We start from the raw sequence: 16,905 nt of genomic DNA, 5'->3' as shown, positions 1-16,905 counted from the left end.
CGAGAGACTGACTGACTGAGAAACTGACTGAGAGAGAGAGTGACTGACTGACAGAGAGAGAGAGACTGGTTGAGAGTGAGACTGACTGACTGACAGAGACTGACTAAGGTAGAGAGAAACTGACTGAGAAAGAGAGACTGAGAGAGAGAGGCAGAGACTGACTGACAGAGAGATAGACTGATTGACTGTGAGAGAGACTGACTGACTGAGAGAGACTGACTGAGAGAGACTGACAGAGAGAGACTGACTTGGAGAGAGACTGACTTGGAGAGAGACTGACTTGGAGAGAGACTGACTTGGAGAGAGACTGACTGAGAGAGAGAGAGAGAGAGAGAGAGAGGCTGACTGACTGGGGTAAAGAGAGAATGACTGACTGAGAGAGACTGACTGACTGACTGGGAGAGAGAGAGGCTGACTGGGAGAGAGAGACTGGCTGACAGAGAGAGATTGACTGACTGAGAGAGATAGACTGACTGACAAAGACTGACAGAGAGGGAAAGAGACTGAGAGACTGACAGAGAAAGAGAGACTGACTAACAGAGAGAGAGAGACTGACTGACAGAGACTGACTGAGAGAGAGAGACTCACAGAGAGAGACTGACTGACAGAGAGAGACTGACTGACAGAGAGAGACTGACTGACAGAGAGAGACTGACTGACAGAGAGAGAGACTGACTAAGAGAAAAATTGACAGACAGAGAGACTGATTGAGAGAGACTGACTGAGAGAGAGACTGACTGACAGAGAGAGAGACTGAGACTGACAGAGAGAGAGAGACGGGCTGACAGAGAGAGAGACTGACTAAGAGAGACTGACTGAGAGAGACTGACTGAGAGAGACTGACTGAGAGAGACTGACTGAGGGAGACTGACAGAGAGAGACTGACTGACAGACAGAGAGAGAGAGAGCGAGAGACTGACTGACTGACTGAGAGAGACTGACTGAGAGAGACTGAATGACAGAGAGTAATAGACTGACTGACACAGAGAGAGACTGACTGACAGAGAGGGACTGACTGACTGACTGACAGAGAGAGACAGAGAGAGAGAGAGAGAGAGAGAGAGAGAGAGAGAGAGAGAGAGAGAGAGACTGACTGACTGAGAGTGACTGACTAAGAGAGACTGAATGACAGAGAGATAGACTGACTGACTGAAAGAGAGATACTGACTGACAGAGAGAGAGAGAGAGACTGTGATGGAATTGGGGTCAAAGTGTGTATGAACCTATGCAATGCCTCTCAAGATTGCTATTGTCTAATAAAAATAAAAATGTATTATCAAAATGTGCTCTTTGTAGTTACATCTGCTTTTGAAATACTGCATTGTCGCATTGTCTAATGTTTTTAAACGGAAACGAGAAGGAGCAGTGGATGCACTTTTGTCAAAACTGAACGATAAGTGGGCCCGGTGTTGTATATCATGACAGGAGTCTGCATCAGGAAACCCACCTAAAATTGGGCAAACTTCCCCGGCCTACTCATGGCAGGGGCCCTGTAAGGGATGGACCACCACCTATGATAGCCTGCTGGCAGACTAAGCCCAACCTTTAACTCCACCATCCAGTGTTACTTATAACGGCTGCATTGGTGACAGTGGCGTAACAATCGCCCCGCTTCCGCTGCAGTATGGCGGGTCGCTGACCTGAGAGCTCTAGACTGGCACGGAGAATGGGGGGGGCCCCCTCCATGAAGTTTGCAGGGGGGCCCCCTCATGTTTCGTTACGCCACTGGGTGATAGGGTCTTCGCCTTATTTACAAGGCTACGTTAAGCCACTTAACAAGGCTTAATGCTGCCTTATAAATAAGGTATCCTTTCACGCTGTATTTAGCGTGAAAGGGCAGGGCAATGTCGCTGTCCCCTATTTACAAAGGTGGCGTAAATAGGAGGCAGTGCGAAAATTAAGACTAGGGAAAACCTGGGGCCTCATTTAAGAGGCTGTGCGTCACTTTTACGCCGCAGGTGCGTCACTTTTTGTGACGCACCAGCGGCGTAAAAAATGCGCCTTGTTGCGCCATATTTACAAAGTGACGCATCTAGGTAGATGCGTCACTTTATAAACCCCTGCGCCACGTTATACCTGCACCAGGTATAATGTATGCAAGGGGGGCGTATTGACGCAAGTAAGGGTCGTAGAAGTGACGCAGTGAAATCTATGAGATATCAATGCATCACTTTTAGGACGCCGTTGCGTCAAAATCCTGCGCCTGCCTCACAGCAGGCATATGACTGACGCAGGCCCTTTCACATGGGGCTTGCCCCATGTGAAAGGACGCATTGCTGGAGTTGCGTCACTTTTGTGACAGACTCCAGCAATGCGTCACTTTTGCGCTTAAAGATGCCTCAGAAATACTGACGTATCTGTAACTCTTTGCGACATGATGCGTCATAAATTAAATATGACGCATCAGGAATGTCGCAAGGAGTGCGCACTGAGAAGTGACGCATCGCTGCTTTCACGCAGCGATGAGTCATTTCTCATAAATGAGGCCCCTGGTCTTAAACAGGAGAAATGAGGAGAAATGCTTTATTTCCCCTGTTTTTGCTGTTTCCATGTGTGATGTGTTGTCCAGCACACATAGAAACAGCAAATTGCCATTGATTGTTTATGTACAGGAAAGTGTCCCTTCCTGCACATTAACAATAAAAAAAAAAGAAATGACAATTTGCAACTTCTATGTGTGCTGCATCAAACAGCTTGAGGTCTTGAGCTCAAATGTCCACGGACTCGATAATTCTCGCTTCGGTGCCTGACCTAATCATGGGTTCACACTCTGCAACTCTGGGCATTAAGCTTGCTTAATCTCCACAACGGCCCCCCCGCGGCGGGATGCCTGGCTTTCACCTTGGGGATGCCCTGTAGGGGCTATCTCACAGGGAAAAGCCAGGATGGGTTCCCAAGGCAAGCGCCGAGATACCTCCCCGGTGATTCGAGCGCTATATAAGAACATAAAAAAAAAAAAAAAAAACAGCACACATAAAAGTTACAAAACATCATTTGAAGAATGTAATCTGCACAAAGGGAAACCTTCCTGCACATAAATAGTCTTCCCCTCAACGCAGAAACCCTTGCACTATAGTGCAAGGGTGCCTGCATTGGTGCTAGGCTGCTATGTTTAGCACCATGAGTGCGGCGTTAAGCCAGAAAGGCTAATGCCACACTTGGTCACTTCATTGTAAATATGCACCTTAATGTCCAGAGACTCCAAGGAAGCTCCCTGCAGCTATGCAAGAATCGAGGGACAGCCCCAACTGGAAAGGGTGCTGAACGATTTTCCCAGTTTTCAGTGATGATGTGACTCGAGGCAAGCCTCCATGATTAAGACATGCTGCCACTTAAGATGCCCTTTCCTTTCTCGTTGATCTGTACAACTTAATTCAGAAAAACTGCAGTCGAGATCTGGCCACTGCAGGATACCAGTGATCTTGAAGCTGTTCCAACCACAATATTCCTTTCTGCCTTGTGAGTGGGACTTCTTCAACTTCCGGTCCTTTATGTACAGGTTTACGAGCAAGCTGCTCTTATGGAGGAGTGTAGTTCTAGGGTTTAGGGGCGGCCGTAGCGCCATTATCTAAGTTGAGGTGAGTGGTTAAGAGGGGAAGGGGAAGAGAGCGTGAGGTGGGAAAAAAGTGAAGTGAGAGAGCAAAACAAAGGGAGAATGAGGCAAATACCTCATATAGAGAGGGAGAGGAACATTTCAGAAGATGAGTAGAGTGTAAAGGAAACAGGTACAGAAGGTGGCAAGAGGAGGGAAGATACGGATGTGCAAAGAGTGTGAGAGAAATTACAGGTGGGAGAAAGGAAAAGAGAGTAATATTAGACCGAGAAGTGATTGGAGAGAGCAACTGACGGAAGCATAGGAGAAAGAAGCTGAAAGGGAAATAGAACAAGAAAGAGGAGAAATGAGTGAAGTTTTGAGAGGGAGATACGATTAGTTCTTGAAAACTTATAACCTGCAGACAATGATTGGTAAATATATTAAGCAATTAAGCTTATTTATACCCAGGGGGATGGGGGCCGTAAGTGATGTCACTGTGGTTATAAAAAAGCAAGGCAAGTGTTAAATAAGTTCTAATCTAAGTGCCTTTTCTCATTGCGGTCTCAGGAGCTACTACCCACAATTGAAACTACAGCAACTGAATTAGCAGATTAGAATTCAGATAGTCTGGAACACGGTGGAGGGCATGGGCAATGACGAGACGTGTGTTGTTCTCTGCATTTGCAGGTCTGATTTGTAAATACATTAAGAGGATTATTCACAAGAACGTGTGTTAAACATCGCCAAAAAATGCTAACGCAACTTTACACATCGCACCCTATCGCAGTAAAATAAACCTGTGTCAACGTGGAAACCATTACAAGGCGGTACCATGCAATAGTCTGCCGAAACAGCGGCCAATGTCTGCGATACAACCACCTCAACGGAGATAAAAACACAAACCTCAACACGAAAAAACAAGCCACAGGCCAAAGCGTGATGAGGAAATCAGCGATAAGCAGCACCAGGCCTGCTACACACACATGGCAGGTGGGAAAAATCACTATAAAAGTAGGAAAATCACTCAAACACAAACTGACCAACACCCAAGCACCATGGAGGCAGCCGGAGCAGGTGCAGAGGCCGAGCACAACCCCACAAGCAACCCAAATGACCAGCCTGGGACTTCGGGGACAGTGAAGGGCAAGGACTAGAAGAAGAGGAAGACAAAGTTCAGTCCGCAGGAAAACAAGATCATAGTCACGGAGGTGATGGACCACCATCAACAACTGTTCGTCACCTCCAACCTGCCATTGGGCACCAAATATGGAATATGGCGGGACATCGTGGACAAGGTGAATGCGGTTGGAGAGCACAAGAGGTCAATTGACGAGGCCAAGAGGCGATGGACTGACATCAAGCGCAAGACCAAGGATAAAATCGCTGCCAATCAGAAGGCAGCAATGCAGACTGGAGGTGGGAGCCCTGCGCCACAGCTCGTGCTGGATGACATGGAGGAGCTGGTGACGACATTCATCAGTGTGGAGACTGTGACCAGTGTCGGGAGACCGGACACTGCTCAACAGGACACAACACAACCGCAGCAGGGTGAGTGACCTCCAGGTACTGGGGGGACGGGTGGAGATGGCCACAATGGCACACATCAACAATCCAGCAGAGCACAGTGCACACCCACAATGACTCTGTGTCATGGTCTTGATCGACAGACTTTCACAATGTACAATGCCATGCTGTCTGAATGTCCACATGTACAATGCGGCTACATACATGTGGATACATTGTAATACACCATATGCCTTTCACATTGCAGGGGCACCGTCAACACATCCTGCAGAGCAGTTCCAGCCACTCTTTACTGATGACGAGGAGGACACCCCCAGCATCGACACCCAAGCCCTCCAAAACATCATTGACATAATCCGCAACTCACCTCCAGGATCAGGGTAGCCTAGCTGCATTGAGGAGACCCTACCCACTACCCAAACCACCCAGCAGGAGGCACCCACATCCCCAACAGTCTCCCAAGACCCCCAGGAACTAGACATGGCCTTCCAACGCTGTGTGCTGGAAGGTTAGAGGGAGACGGCTGAGCAGGTGCGGGTGGGGTTTGACATCATGGCTACCAAACTGGACGCCATCCATGGGTGTCTAGGTCCCATCAGGGACCTGCATCAGTCCCTTACAGACTCCCACAGCCCGCTTCATGGTCTGCAACAAGCTCTAACTGACATCACTGGAGTCATGACGTGGAGAGAAGAACACCTGTCCACTGAGAGTGGCTCCAGCGATCTTAGCCATGAGCTGGCCCACATGCGGAGGCTCATGGAGGACATGGTGCGAATGGAGGCGGAAAGGATGGCAGCCAACGCTGCACATCAGCGAAATGTAGCTGGGATCTACCATGCCCTGCAAATCCTCATCATGGCATTTGCTGCCACAAGGTGTGGCACTGATGAATGCTGTTGCCCCCACACCATCCACATCTCCGTCCCCTGGTGTGTCAGTGCCTCACAGTGCGGCAGGCGTATCCACTCTGGCACCTGATGTGTCACTGCCACACAGTGCGGCCGACAATCCACTTCCAGCACCCTGATGTGTCAGTGGCACACAGTGCCACAGCTGGTACTGCAAAACCCACCGGTGTTGCAGAGCACACCTATGAGGATGAGGACGTGGATGGGTTTGAGTTCAGAAGGAGGCACTAGCATTCATTTCTGCCATCTGGGCTGTTTCTGCTTGGTGCCGCACATGGCCCCATGACCTTCCACTGACCCTTGATACACTCCGCTGCACTCACCTTGGACCGCAACATGGACTGCCATATCCTGTGTGATGACCAATCGCATGGCGACCAGAATGCGGACAGTACCCTTCCTCTTCTGCAGTACTTGTCATCCCTGGATGGACTCTGGCTGGCCCTCCACGGGCCCATATTGGGAAGTGTGCTTGGCATGTCCCTGTACCACTCTAGCTGCAAAACTCCACTGGATGTACAATAAACATCCAGTTACGCACTGCTGTGTCATGTCTTTCATACTTCATGTATGAATGTGTGGATGGATGTAGGGACATGAATTCCCCCTACAGTAAATGATGGTCATCTAGTGGGATGCCAGTCACAGTGTGCTACATTGTCTATTGTGTTCCGTGTGCCGTGGACACTACAACAGGGACACACGCATTAGTCACTTCCTTGTCCGGACATGGACTGAACCACACCCAGAGTACGCCAGGCCAGGCCATTCTGATTACACTCCGTGGGGGGGCCCACATAGCCACCTTTCCCAGGCATAGTCGCTGGTGGTGTATAGGTCACTGGTCTAGTTGTCAGCATGTCACGGACACTCCCTGAAGGCAGGTTTGCACACACACCACACCCATCCGGCACAGGCGTCACAGGCCATGTGACCCCGCAAATATAAGGGGCCGACAACGTCACATTCCCCTCTGCCGGTGTTGACTGTAAGACTGGCGCTCCACGGTTCTCAATCATAAGGGCCCATGAGTTGTTGCGCACAGGGTCAGTGGCACCTGAAGCCTTGCAGCTGTCATGGGCCTACCACCACGTGACGCTGACTGGGGTTGCACTGGGATAGTGGCACCCGAAGCTGTGTGGGTGTCACGGGCCTACCACCACATGGCGCTGACTGGCATTGCACTGGGTTAGTGGCACCGAAATAGCTGAGCGGGTGTGCAGCCTGCGATGATGACGTGTGCAATGATGCAGTCTCCTGCCATTGATGATTCAGGACTCAGCGTCATGTGTGGGACCTGCTGGACTGCGGGGTTCCGCATGATGTGGACCTCGCCATGGTGGCGGGACCGGGGCCTGGAGCTTGCACGGCATGTGGTGGCCCACTGGTGGACACACCAGTGGGAGCAGGTGAACAGTGGGGCCTGGGTGCGCAGGGGCAATGGTGTCTCTCTCTCTCTCCTTCCTTTCCTTCTCTCTCTCTCACTCTCTCTCCCTTCCCTCTCTCTCTCTCTCTCTCTCTCTCCCTTCCTTTCCTTCTCTTTCTCTCACTCTCTCTCCCTTCCCCCCTCTCTCTCTCACTTCCTTTCCTTCTCTCGCTCACTCTCTCTCCCTTCGCTCTCTCTCTCTCCCTTCCTTTCCTTCTCTCTCTCTCACGCTCTCTCCCTTCCCTCTCTCTCTCCCTTTCTTCTCTCTCTCTCACTCTCTCTCCCTTCTCTCTCTCTCTCTCTCTCTCTCTCTCTCTCTCTCTCTCGCTACCTTCCTGTCCTTCCCTCTCTTTCTCCCTCTGGCTTTCTTTCCTTCTCTGTTTCTCTTTGTCTCGCTCCTTTGATGTGCGCATGACACACGTCCTGATTTTGTGGTTTATTTTCCAGGCTGTGACATCGACATTGTCCCTGACGGACCCGACAGGAGTCTTCTGCATTGGTGTTTTGTGTTGTATTTCAATAAAGTTTTTGGTTGTTACTTCAGTGCTGTGTGACTGTTTCTCGTTCTTCTGACCACAAATGTGTGTTTCTTTTGGGCTATGTGCCTCATCATGCGCTTTTTGTGGCTGTTGTGTCGTGCACGGTATGTGTATGTCCGGGGGGAGGACGGGGGGGGCTGGGGGTGGTAGCAGTGGCTGTTGTGCATGATCATTGTCTCCATGGCATCTGTGGGTCTTCAGGTATGGCTCTTGGCTGGGCTCCCATTCATGCTGTGGGTAGGCATCCTACTTAGCACCAGCAAAAGGCAGGTGTTAAATCCCTGGTGCTACTGCGGCTTATCGCATGTTTTTGGTTCGCTTCGCAGATCTGGCAGTTCATTTTGAAAGTGGTGTTGTGGTTTAGATTAGTTGGTGGTGTCCACTGTGGTGATACATTTTGGGGCAGTTATCGCAGGAATACTGGCATTGTCTGCAGTTTGCACAAGCTTGTGAATGGGGTGTTACATCTATCTCTACTTTTGATGTGTTAAGGTGGAGATAAATTGGAGATAAGTCCTTGTGACGAATAAATCAATGCGAACCCAAGTATAAATAAATAAAATGAGGAATCCAAACCATTAGCAGTATTGCAAGATACTTTATAAATTGTATTAATTTATACTTATAAAGTACTTATAAATGAATGAATGCATACAATAAATACAATTTATAATTGTGTTCGCTTTGATTTATTCGTCTCTCAATGAATGAATATATTGTGTAAAATGTTAAGATAATTGAAGAAATATAGTGCACCCGAATGAACCATTTGTTTACTATTTAATTCTAGTGCAGCCACAGGGAGATTACGAAGGCTGAACAAACAGGAAGTGCTGTGCAGCCCAGGTTCACACTGGAGATCAAGAATACTAGAACCCAACTCTTGTAGGCATCAAGACAGCAGCCTCACAAAGAGATTCGGTGGATGAAAAGGAGTACCTGAGCTTTGGGACATTGATAAGATCAAACATGTGGAACAACAGGAAATAGTGTGCGACAGGCAATAGAAATGGAGGAAAAGTAAGGGGCAAGCACATGAACCCATAAAAAGTAAGGACAGGATGTAAACACTTTTTGAGATATCTTTTGAACATACTAGATTTCACAAGCACAGCGCAAGCGCTCTGCATGCGAAAACTAAAACTTAAAGGCAGATTCTCTGTAAAGAGTGATAATGGACCGGTTTAATTAGAGGTGGTAAAGTTATCCTCTTGCAAAACTTCTACACACATTTAAACACCTAGAATGTATTTATCTAGGCAACCTGACCAATTTGTCATGTTCTTTAGGTTAGTTCCATCATGTACATACCAATTACATACATTGCATCCCATCCACACGAAATATTGGTATTACACAGGTGACCTTTTACCCAGTAGCTTACTTCTGATTTTCCAACATCAGGCTCTTAGTACCATATCTTAATCCCTGTACCTGACGTACCCAAAACATGTCCCCAGGCACGGTAGCTTTATTCTGTACAAGGGTCACCACTTTTTTCATTCATGGCCAACAGCCACCTGCATATGCTCATGTTTGTTTAGAAAAGGATTAGCAGGGGATTAGGAAATGTTTTCGAAACATATAGGGGCATATTATCAAGGGGGTTTATCTCCGCTTTTTTGGCTTTAAAAGCCAAGAAAGCGGAGATAAAATTATCTCCCTATTACCTAGCTGTCGCTAACACCACTTAGCGACAGTTAGTAGGAGATAGCGACCATCTTGGACCCCACTTTGCATGTCAGTGATATTTATCACTAATGACATGCAAAGTGGGCGTGCCAAGATGTTAGGGACTGAAAACAGTCGCTAACATCGCTATCTCCTATTACCAACTATTGGAGATATTCGCGCTTAGCGTGAATATCTCCAAAAGCTAACACCTGCCCTGAGCTGTTCTTAGTCATGTTATCCAATGGGAGGTGGATAACATGTCTAAGAGCATTAGCTCAGTAATGCATGAATATCGTTGACTTTTCAGCGATATTCATGCATTGCAGCGATTTTTATTGCATTTGCGATAAACCTTGGTAATACCAAGGTTTATTTGCGTTAAAAATCGCCGCAGCTCAGCGGTAAATTTTAGTCTCTAACCAAGCAATAGCGCTAATTATCGCTATTGCTTGGTAATATGCCCCATAGATTCTAGAAAAACCCCGGAGTGACCACTTTAGTATAAAAGACTCTCACTCCCTCTTACCAAGGCAGATGATAAATTCCTTTCAAGCTGGACTGAGAATCTGCAGGCTGATCCTTTGACCGGCAGAGACCTGACAACCCTTGTGGGTTGCCATCCTCGATGCAGGGATGGGGTCCTTGATTCAGAACCATCAGTTGAGGGGTTAGCACTTCCCCTGGGAATTCTTGGCTCCATTAGGCTCTATAAGAACTTATGCTAGCACTTACACATACATGCTTCACCTACACCTCTAGGATAGACACATTAGGTAGGCTATGCATCGTAGGTGTATGTCAATGCTATTGTTTTATGTAACATGCTTTTATTCATCTTATTAGCACTATGGTAGAAATGTATCCACTATTTACGATATTGGTACTAGCGATTACATTTGTCTGCTCCTGTCTTTTGATTGTCGCAGCTAACATGTTTCATACTAGACTGACGCTTGACCAATAAATAATTATTGATACCATTCCAATCGTCATTATATGTATTCTGAGAAAAGCAAGCATGAGTGACTGAACAAAAGATACTGCATTGTTTCCACGATACTTGAGGAATCGGGGTTGTCATGTTCAGTGGTTGCCAGAAACTACCTACCAAACTGTATAGTGCAGGAGGGTGGTAGTGGCACTGTAGAGCTAGCAGGTCTAACTGCTGACTCATCCTCTGGGGGTGTCCAGAGCTTGTCTTCACACCAAGCCCTCAGTTTAGGTCATCAAAAATGTGCAGGTCCTGGGGGGTCCAAGGAACTACAAGACAAATGTTAATTAAAAGATTGAATTGTTATCTGCTTAGAGTAAATTGACCTTTTTGTATACTCTTATGGGTAAGTTATTAACACACCACACCCTGTGCTGCCAAGTACTCCCATGGCATGTAAACATATCCTGGCTATTAATCATAAAAGAAAATATTCAATTAGAGAACATATAGGTTTGCTTTCACTGTAGGCAATGGCCCTTTTTGCAGGGTTATCCCCAAACTTTTAGCGTCTTCCTCCTATTTCTTTTAGGACCACTTTTTGTTGGCTTTAGGACTCTGGGCACTCTACTACTGCTAATCAGTGCTAATGTGTATACTCTGTGCAAATTATGATTATCACTGATTATCCATTATTGGCATATTTGATTTACTGGTAAGCCCCAAGTAAAGTGCACTGAGTGAGGCAGGGCCTGTAAAACAAATGCTACTAGTGGGCCTGCAGCCCTGATTGTGCTACCCACACGAGTAGCCTTGTAAAGTTATCCCAGCACTGCCACTGCAGTGTCTGTGTGCAGTTTTGAACTGCTATGTCAACCTGGTAAGTGCACCCACTTTCCAGGCCCTAACCTTCCTTTTCTTACATGTAAAACACCCCTCAGGTTAGCTCAAGGTACCCACATGGGCGGGGTGCAGTTAAAGTGAAAGGTAGGACAAGTGCTGGTGTGTGTGACGTGTCCTGATAGTGAAAACCTGCCAATTTCGTTTTTCACTATTGAAAGGATATCTGTCCCCTATGATAGCATGGGAGATACTGTGTACCACCATTTAAGTATATCTTACCATTGGGACAATATAGAGGAATAAGGTTTAGGCTCTCTGAACTCAGAAGTTAATAACACATCTTTTAATAACACATCTTTTAGTAAAGATGCTTTTGAAGTTGGGTTTGAAAATGCCCCTTTTAGAAAGTAGACCTTTTCTTGTTTAACCATTCTGCGTGCCTCTGCTTGTTTGTGGGTTGACTGTCTGGTTTTGGAGTGACAGGGGCTGGGGATGTGCATCCCCTGTAGACAGCCACTGGGGGGGTTGAGTTGTGTCTGGCCCTTCCTGGATGACTCATAGCTGAGCTGAATAGAGTGGTGGGAAGAGTTTTCCTTGCACCTGAATAGGACCTGTCTCTCATGCACAATGATGTCTCCACCCCCTGTGGTCATACTGCAGCATTGAGGACAGAACTGGGTTGGACTGGGTTCAGAGACCCTGGCACAAAGAAGAACAAAAGACAAAATGGGGTATAAGTAGTGGACCTTCATTCCCAGTACTTCAGATCACTTCTGGGCTTAAAAGGAACCTTTGCCAAGGAGAAGAGCTGGAGAGCTGTGAGGAGGAGTACTGCCCCTTTGCTGTGTTTGGAGTTGGCCTGCAGTTGTTGCTTCTGCCAAGGAATGCGGCAAAGACTGGAACTTTTCTGTGAACGTGCTTGAAGTAGAAACTCTTAGGTGGCCTGCAAATGGCTGACGGGCTCTTTGAGCCATTGGAAGCCAGCCGGAATGCCAGCCTTTTTAAACTCCAACCGCCTTCTTTGTAATAAGGCGTTCTGAGTTTAAACAAAGGATGTCGGTCGGAGGTTTTACCACCAACATCTAATTGGCCCTACAGTATCTTAATACATATAAAACATACTCAGGTGCACCCAATTTGAAATTCACATTGGAATGCAAGATTTCTAAATCAAATATCTAACATTAAAGAATAACTAAAATAGCATACACATTAACAACACTGTGTGTGTGTGTGTGTGTGTGTGTGTGTGTGTGTGTGTGTGTGTGTGAGTGTGTGTGTGTGTGTGTGTTTTATAAATAGGAGTTGTTGTGGTTTACAAAGGTTGAAGTGGATACTTTGTTGATGTTTTGGTATCTTTACTTAATGAAAGTATATGCGAACATCTTCAGGAATGGCTGTCCAAAGACAAAAAGCGTCGGAGTCTTTTTGGATCCAGGTATTCACAAAAATTGTCTACTTAAACACAACTGTGCGGGTCCATCAATATCAATCACTTCCCAAAACAAAATCAAAATGGACGCTTGACAGGGGAATGTAACACCCATTGGTCGTTTCAACAATGGTAATAAATAGCATGTTGCACTCTTTTATATATTTTTTTCACACAAAAAACACATTTCAAAGATACAGCCCAAGACCCGTTTGTTGCTCCTGTGATCCCTAGTGTTACTCCCGAATCCAGCATTATAGATAATAACATCCCTCCATGTACTATGCAAGAAGTGGGGGTGGCTCTGGACTCTTTACTGCCAGCAAAGGCCCCTGGCCTGGATAAAATCCCTGGCGACTTGTATCGTAGGGAACGCAAGGTTTGGGCACCTTATCTATGGGTATTCTTTAATGCCCTCCTTCAGGGCATGAAGCTACCTCCAACCTGGCTGGGAGCAGAAATCATGCCAAAATTTAAAAAGGACTCTCCCTTAGACCCGGCGAATTACCGCCAAATCAGCTTAATAGATGTCTCCCAGAAACTATATGCCCGTTTTTTATTGACAAGACTGCAGTCTTGGGTGGAGGAACATCAGATCCTCACACCACTACAAGCAGGATTCCGGTCGAAGGTTTTCTACCATCGACCATCCACCAGGTATTCAGACTGCAATTGGTTTACTGGAAGACTGTCACTATGGAAGGGGGTAGTTCGTGCCTTACTGTCGATCTAAGATCTGGGTCAACATGGTCCAGCGTGATAAGCTCTGGGCCATTATGAGAGCCATGGGTGTGCCACCGTATCTATGTGACCAGATTGAACGCCTGCACAAAGAAACATTTGCAAGGGTACGCTTTGGGAAAAGAGGGGAATTAACAGCCCCCTTCCCGTTGGAAAAGGGGGTCAGGCAGGGCTGTGTCCTGGCACCAATACTCTTTTCTTTCTTCCTTAATGGCTTGATGACTGATTTATTAGCCGCAAAAGATTTGGACTCTCCCCAGCTGGTGATTTGCAAGATTCTTGCACTTATGTTTGTGGATGACACGCTTTTATTATCTAAGTCCCCTATGGGATTGCAAAGGACTTTGACAGAGTTTTGTAATTTTTGCAAAGATAGAAATCTTGAGATTAATCTCGCTAAGACCAAATACCAAATATATGGTCTTTCATGTAAAGACTCTCTATTGTCCTCATCTGCAAATGAATGGGATAGCTTTGGAGAGAACATCCACTTTTGAATACCTGGGGGTCAGTATCAATGATCAAATGGATTGAGGGCCACAAATAACAAAAGCAAACCTCAAATTGATACATTCTTCCGGTGGTATTCTTAAGGTCCATAACAAGTGCAGTTTGAAAATATTGGGCCCCCTAATGGAAATTTACAAGACTCAAGCCAGGGGGGGAGCCCTTTATGGGGTCAAACTGTGGGACCACCGCATTGAGAATTCAATGGTTCTGACTGAGAACAATTTTTTTAGATGTCTTTTGGGGCTCCCGAAGGGCACACCACTTATCCCCCTGAGGTTAGATCTGGGAGTTGATCCCATAAAGGATATAATTGCCAATTGCCCTCTCCTCTTTTGGACGACTCTGGAGAACCCCTGAACTGGAAACCTACAGGGAGTAACTAAAGTACGTCCTGTCCATCTCGGGTGCAGGGAAGTTACCATGGCTCCAGCACATTAGACATCTTTGCATTAAAATCGGGAGACCTAATCTTTGGAACTCTCCGGAGGATTCATGTCCTCTCATTACCAAGAAATCCCTCTCCCTGGCACTAAAGGAACACAATTTGGCGTGTCTAATAGAGAACAGTCGACTGGGTGCCCTAACTAATAGTTTTCTGGAGGTCAAACACACTTATACATTTGAACAGACTCTGGACAACATCCAGCCCCTCATGGCAAAGAAACTTTACCTGCAACTCAGGGCTCTAACAAATAAATGGAGAGGTATCTTTACCACTCCTCTAGGTTGTCCAGGCTGCATTGAAAAGGAATAGTCGGACCTCCATGTTGTGTTATTCTGCCCCCTTTATAAAAAAGGCAGAGTAAGGTGGATTCGGCAATTATGTATTAATTTGGGTTTCAGGAACTACCTAGTAGTTTATAGGATATTGAAATATGACTCCACTCCATTGATAGCGTTTGCCACCTCAAGGTTTTTGTTTTCAATGTGGTGCACTCGCACAGCTAGGATTAAGGCTACAGAAAGTCTCCCAAGCTAGGTGAACCCTAAGGAATGATAAGCATCTCTTACTATTAAATAATCTTGTCATTTGGTGTTCACCGCCCTCCCTATTTTTTTATTCTAATTTTAACACCTCGTAATATATTATATTTGAACCTTGATTTTAGTCATATTTTTAATCTGGTCTTATGTAAAGCTTTATATAATCTTTTGGAACAACAGTTTAAATTTTTTGATTTTATATTGTGTTTTGTACTCTGCTTTTATGGTTGAAAGCTGCCGAAATAAAGCTTTATTGACTTGACTTGACTTGACATTTTAAAGTCACATACTTAAAATTTTTAATTATGTCTTAATTTACATTAAAAAACTTCACTGAGAACAACAGGAGTTAAAAGGATGTTACAGTTAAGTGAAACTGTAAGTTAGAACATTTTAAACTGCAAAACCACTGAAAATCACCAGTTATAGTTATGTCAAGTAGTATCAATAACCAGCACCCCCACAATCCACAGTGTTGTAATCTATGATGTAATTTCAGAAGTTGCAGTAATGTTATCAATGATGTCATAGAACATGGCATGTGTGATGTGATCTGTGTGGTAATTAGCAGTGGATGGCAAGGGTATGAGTTATAGGTACTTTAGGGAATGAGTTATACTTACTTGAGGCAATTATAACTGATGAATTTCAGTTGTTTTTGTTTTAAATGCTACATTTTAACTTTCATTTTTGCCTAACTATAACGTCCCCTTAACCTTTGTTCTCTTTTGAAAATTTCAAAAGTTTTTTAATCCAAAGTAAGATGTTATTTCAATTCCTAACTGTAACGTTACTTTAACCTTTGTTTTTAAAGTGAATTTCATTATTAATGTAGGACAACCCCCGCAGGTGCCCAACCCCACCATCGTAACCGGCGTTCAGCCAAGCAAAAACCCCTTTTTTAATAAATAAATGCAAAAGGCAGGCCTATTGGCTTGATCTGGAGGTGAGCAGCAGCCCAACTGACTTTGTCAAAAAGTTAACAATACATACATTCAACTGTATATTTTATAAATAATCACCTTGCAATGTTTAATAATATTTTTTGTCCCAAATTATTTTGAATAAAGCATTTTTTTAAACAAAAATGCCGGCTTAGAACCAACTACAAGGAGTCTTTGCACTACAACTGAAGAGCATACAGCACCAGTTCAGAGTGCTTTAAAAGTTATGGCAAGCTCTCCTGGGATCATGGATTCCTAGGAGATGTACTATGAACTTTTTAGATGTTGCTGTTGGGCTGCTGTAATCCCTTCAGCAGTTGGCAACACACAAAAAAATATTTGGTTGTGCCCCTGCCATTTCTAGGGACACCAATAGGATCAAGAAATTAAATTAAAAAGCCCTTTCAGGGTATTATTGGGCAGTCTTTGTCTGGAGATTTCTATGTTTTTTGGTGTCCGAGTCCCACCTGGAATGCCCACACTTTGTATACTCATGTTACATCTATGTTTCCTTTGGCCTGCGCACACGCTCACATGCTTGCACGCAGATTAGCTTTCACCCCTGCCAATAACTCTCAAGGAGCGCCCACGCTGCTCCAAACCTGAAGTGAGTAACTTACTGTACAGCCACAAGAATAGTTTAATGGGGCACAGGAATTCTCTTTGAGACCACAAGTTGTGCAGTCATGTACGAGAGTTGGTACAACAGACATTTTCCCAGCATGTCATCTGAGACACATTGTAATTTAGCATCGCCGTCTTGGATGGTCATTAATTGCTTTGCGGGTGGTAGCTGAGAGGTAGATTGACTTGTCTAGTCCTCAAAAGGAAAGGAGAAGGAGGGATGGACAAGCATTTGCAATGCAATAGGTCTCGCAGCATTAAAGTTTGAGTTATTGGCATTGTATATG

This window comes from Lissotriton vulgaris, unplaced genomic scaffold (genome assembly GCF_964263255.1).
Source record: "Lissotriton vulgaris unplaced genomic scaffold, aLisVul1.2 SCAFFOLD_775, whole genome shotgun sequence".
Lineage (NCBI taxonomy): Eukaryota > Metazoa > Chordata > Amphibia > Caudata > Salamandridae > Lissotriton > Lissotriton vulgaris.
This window is presented reverse-complemented; position numbering follows the sequence as displayed.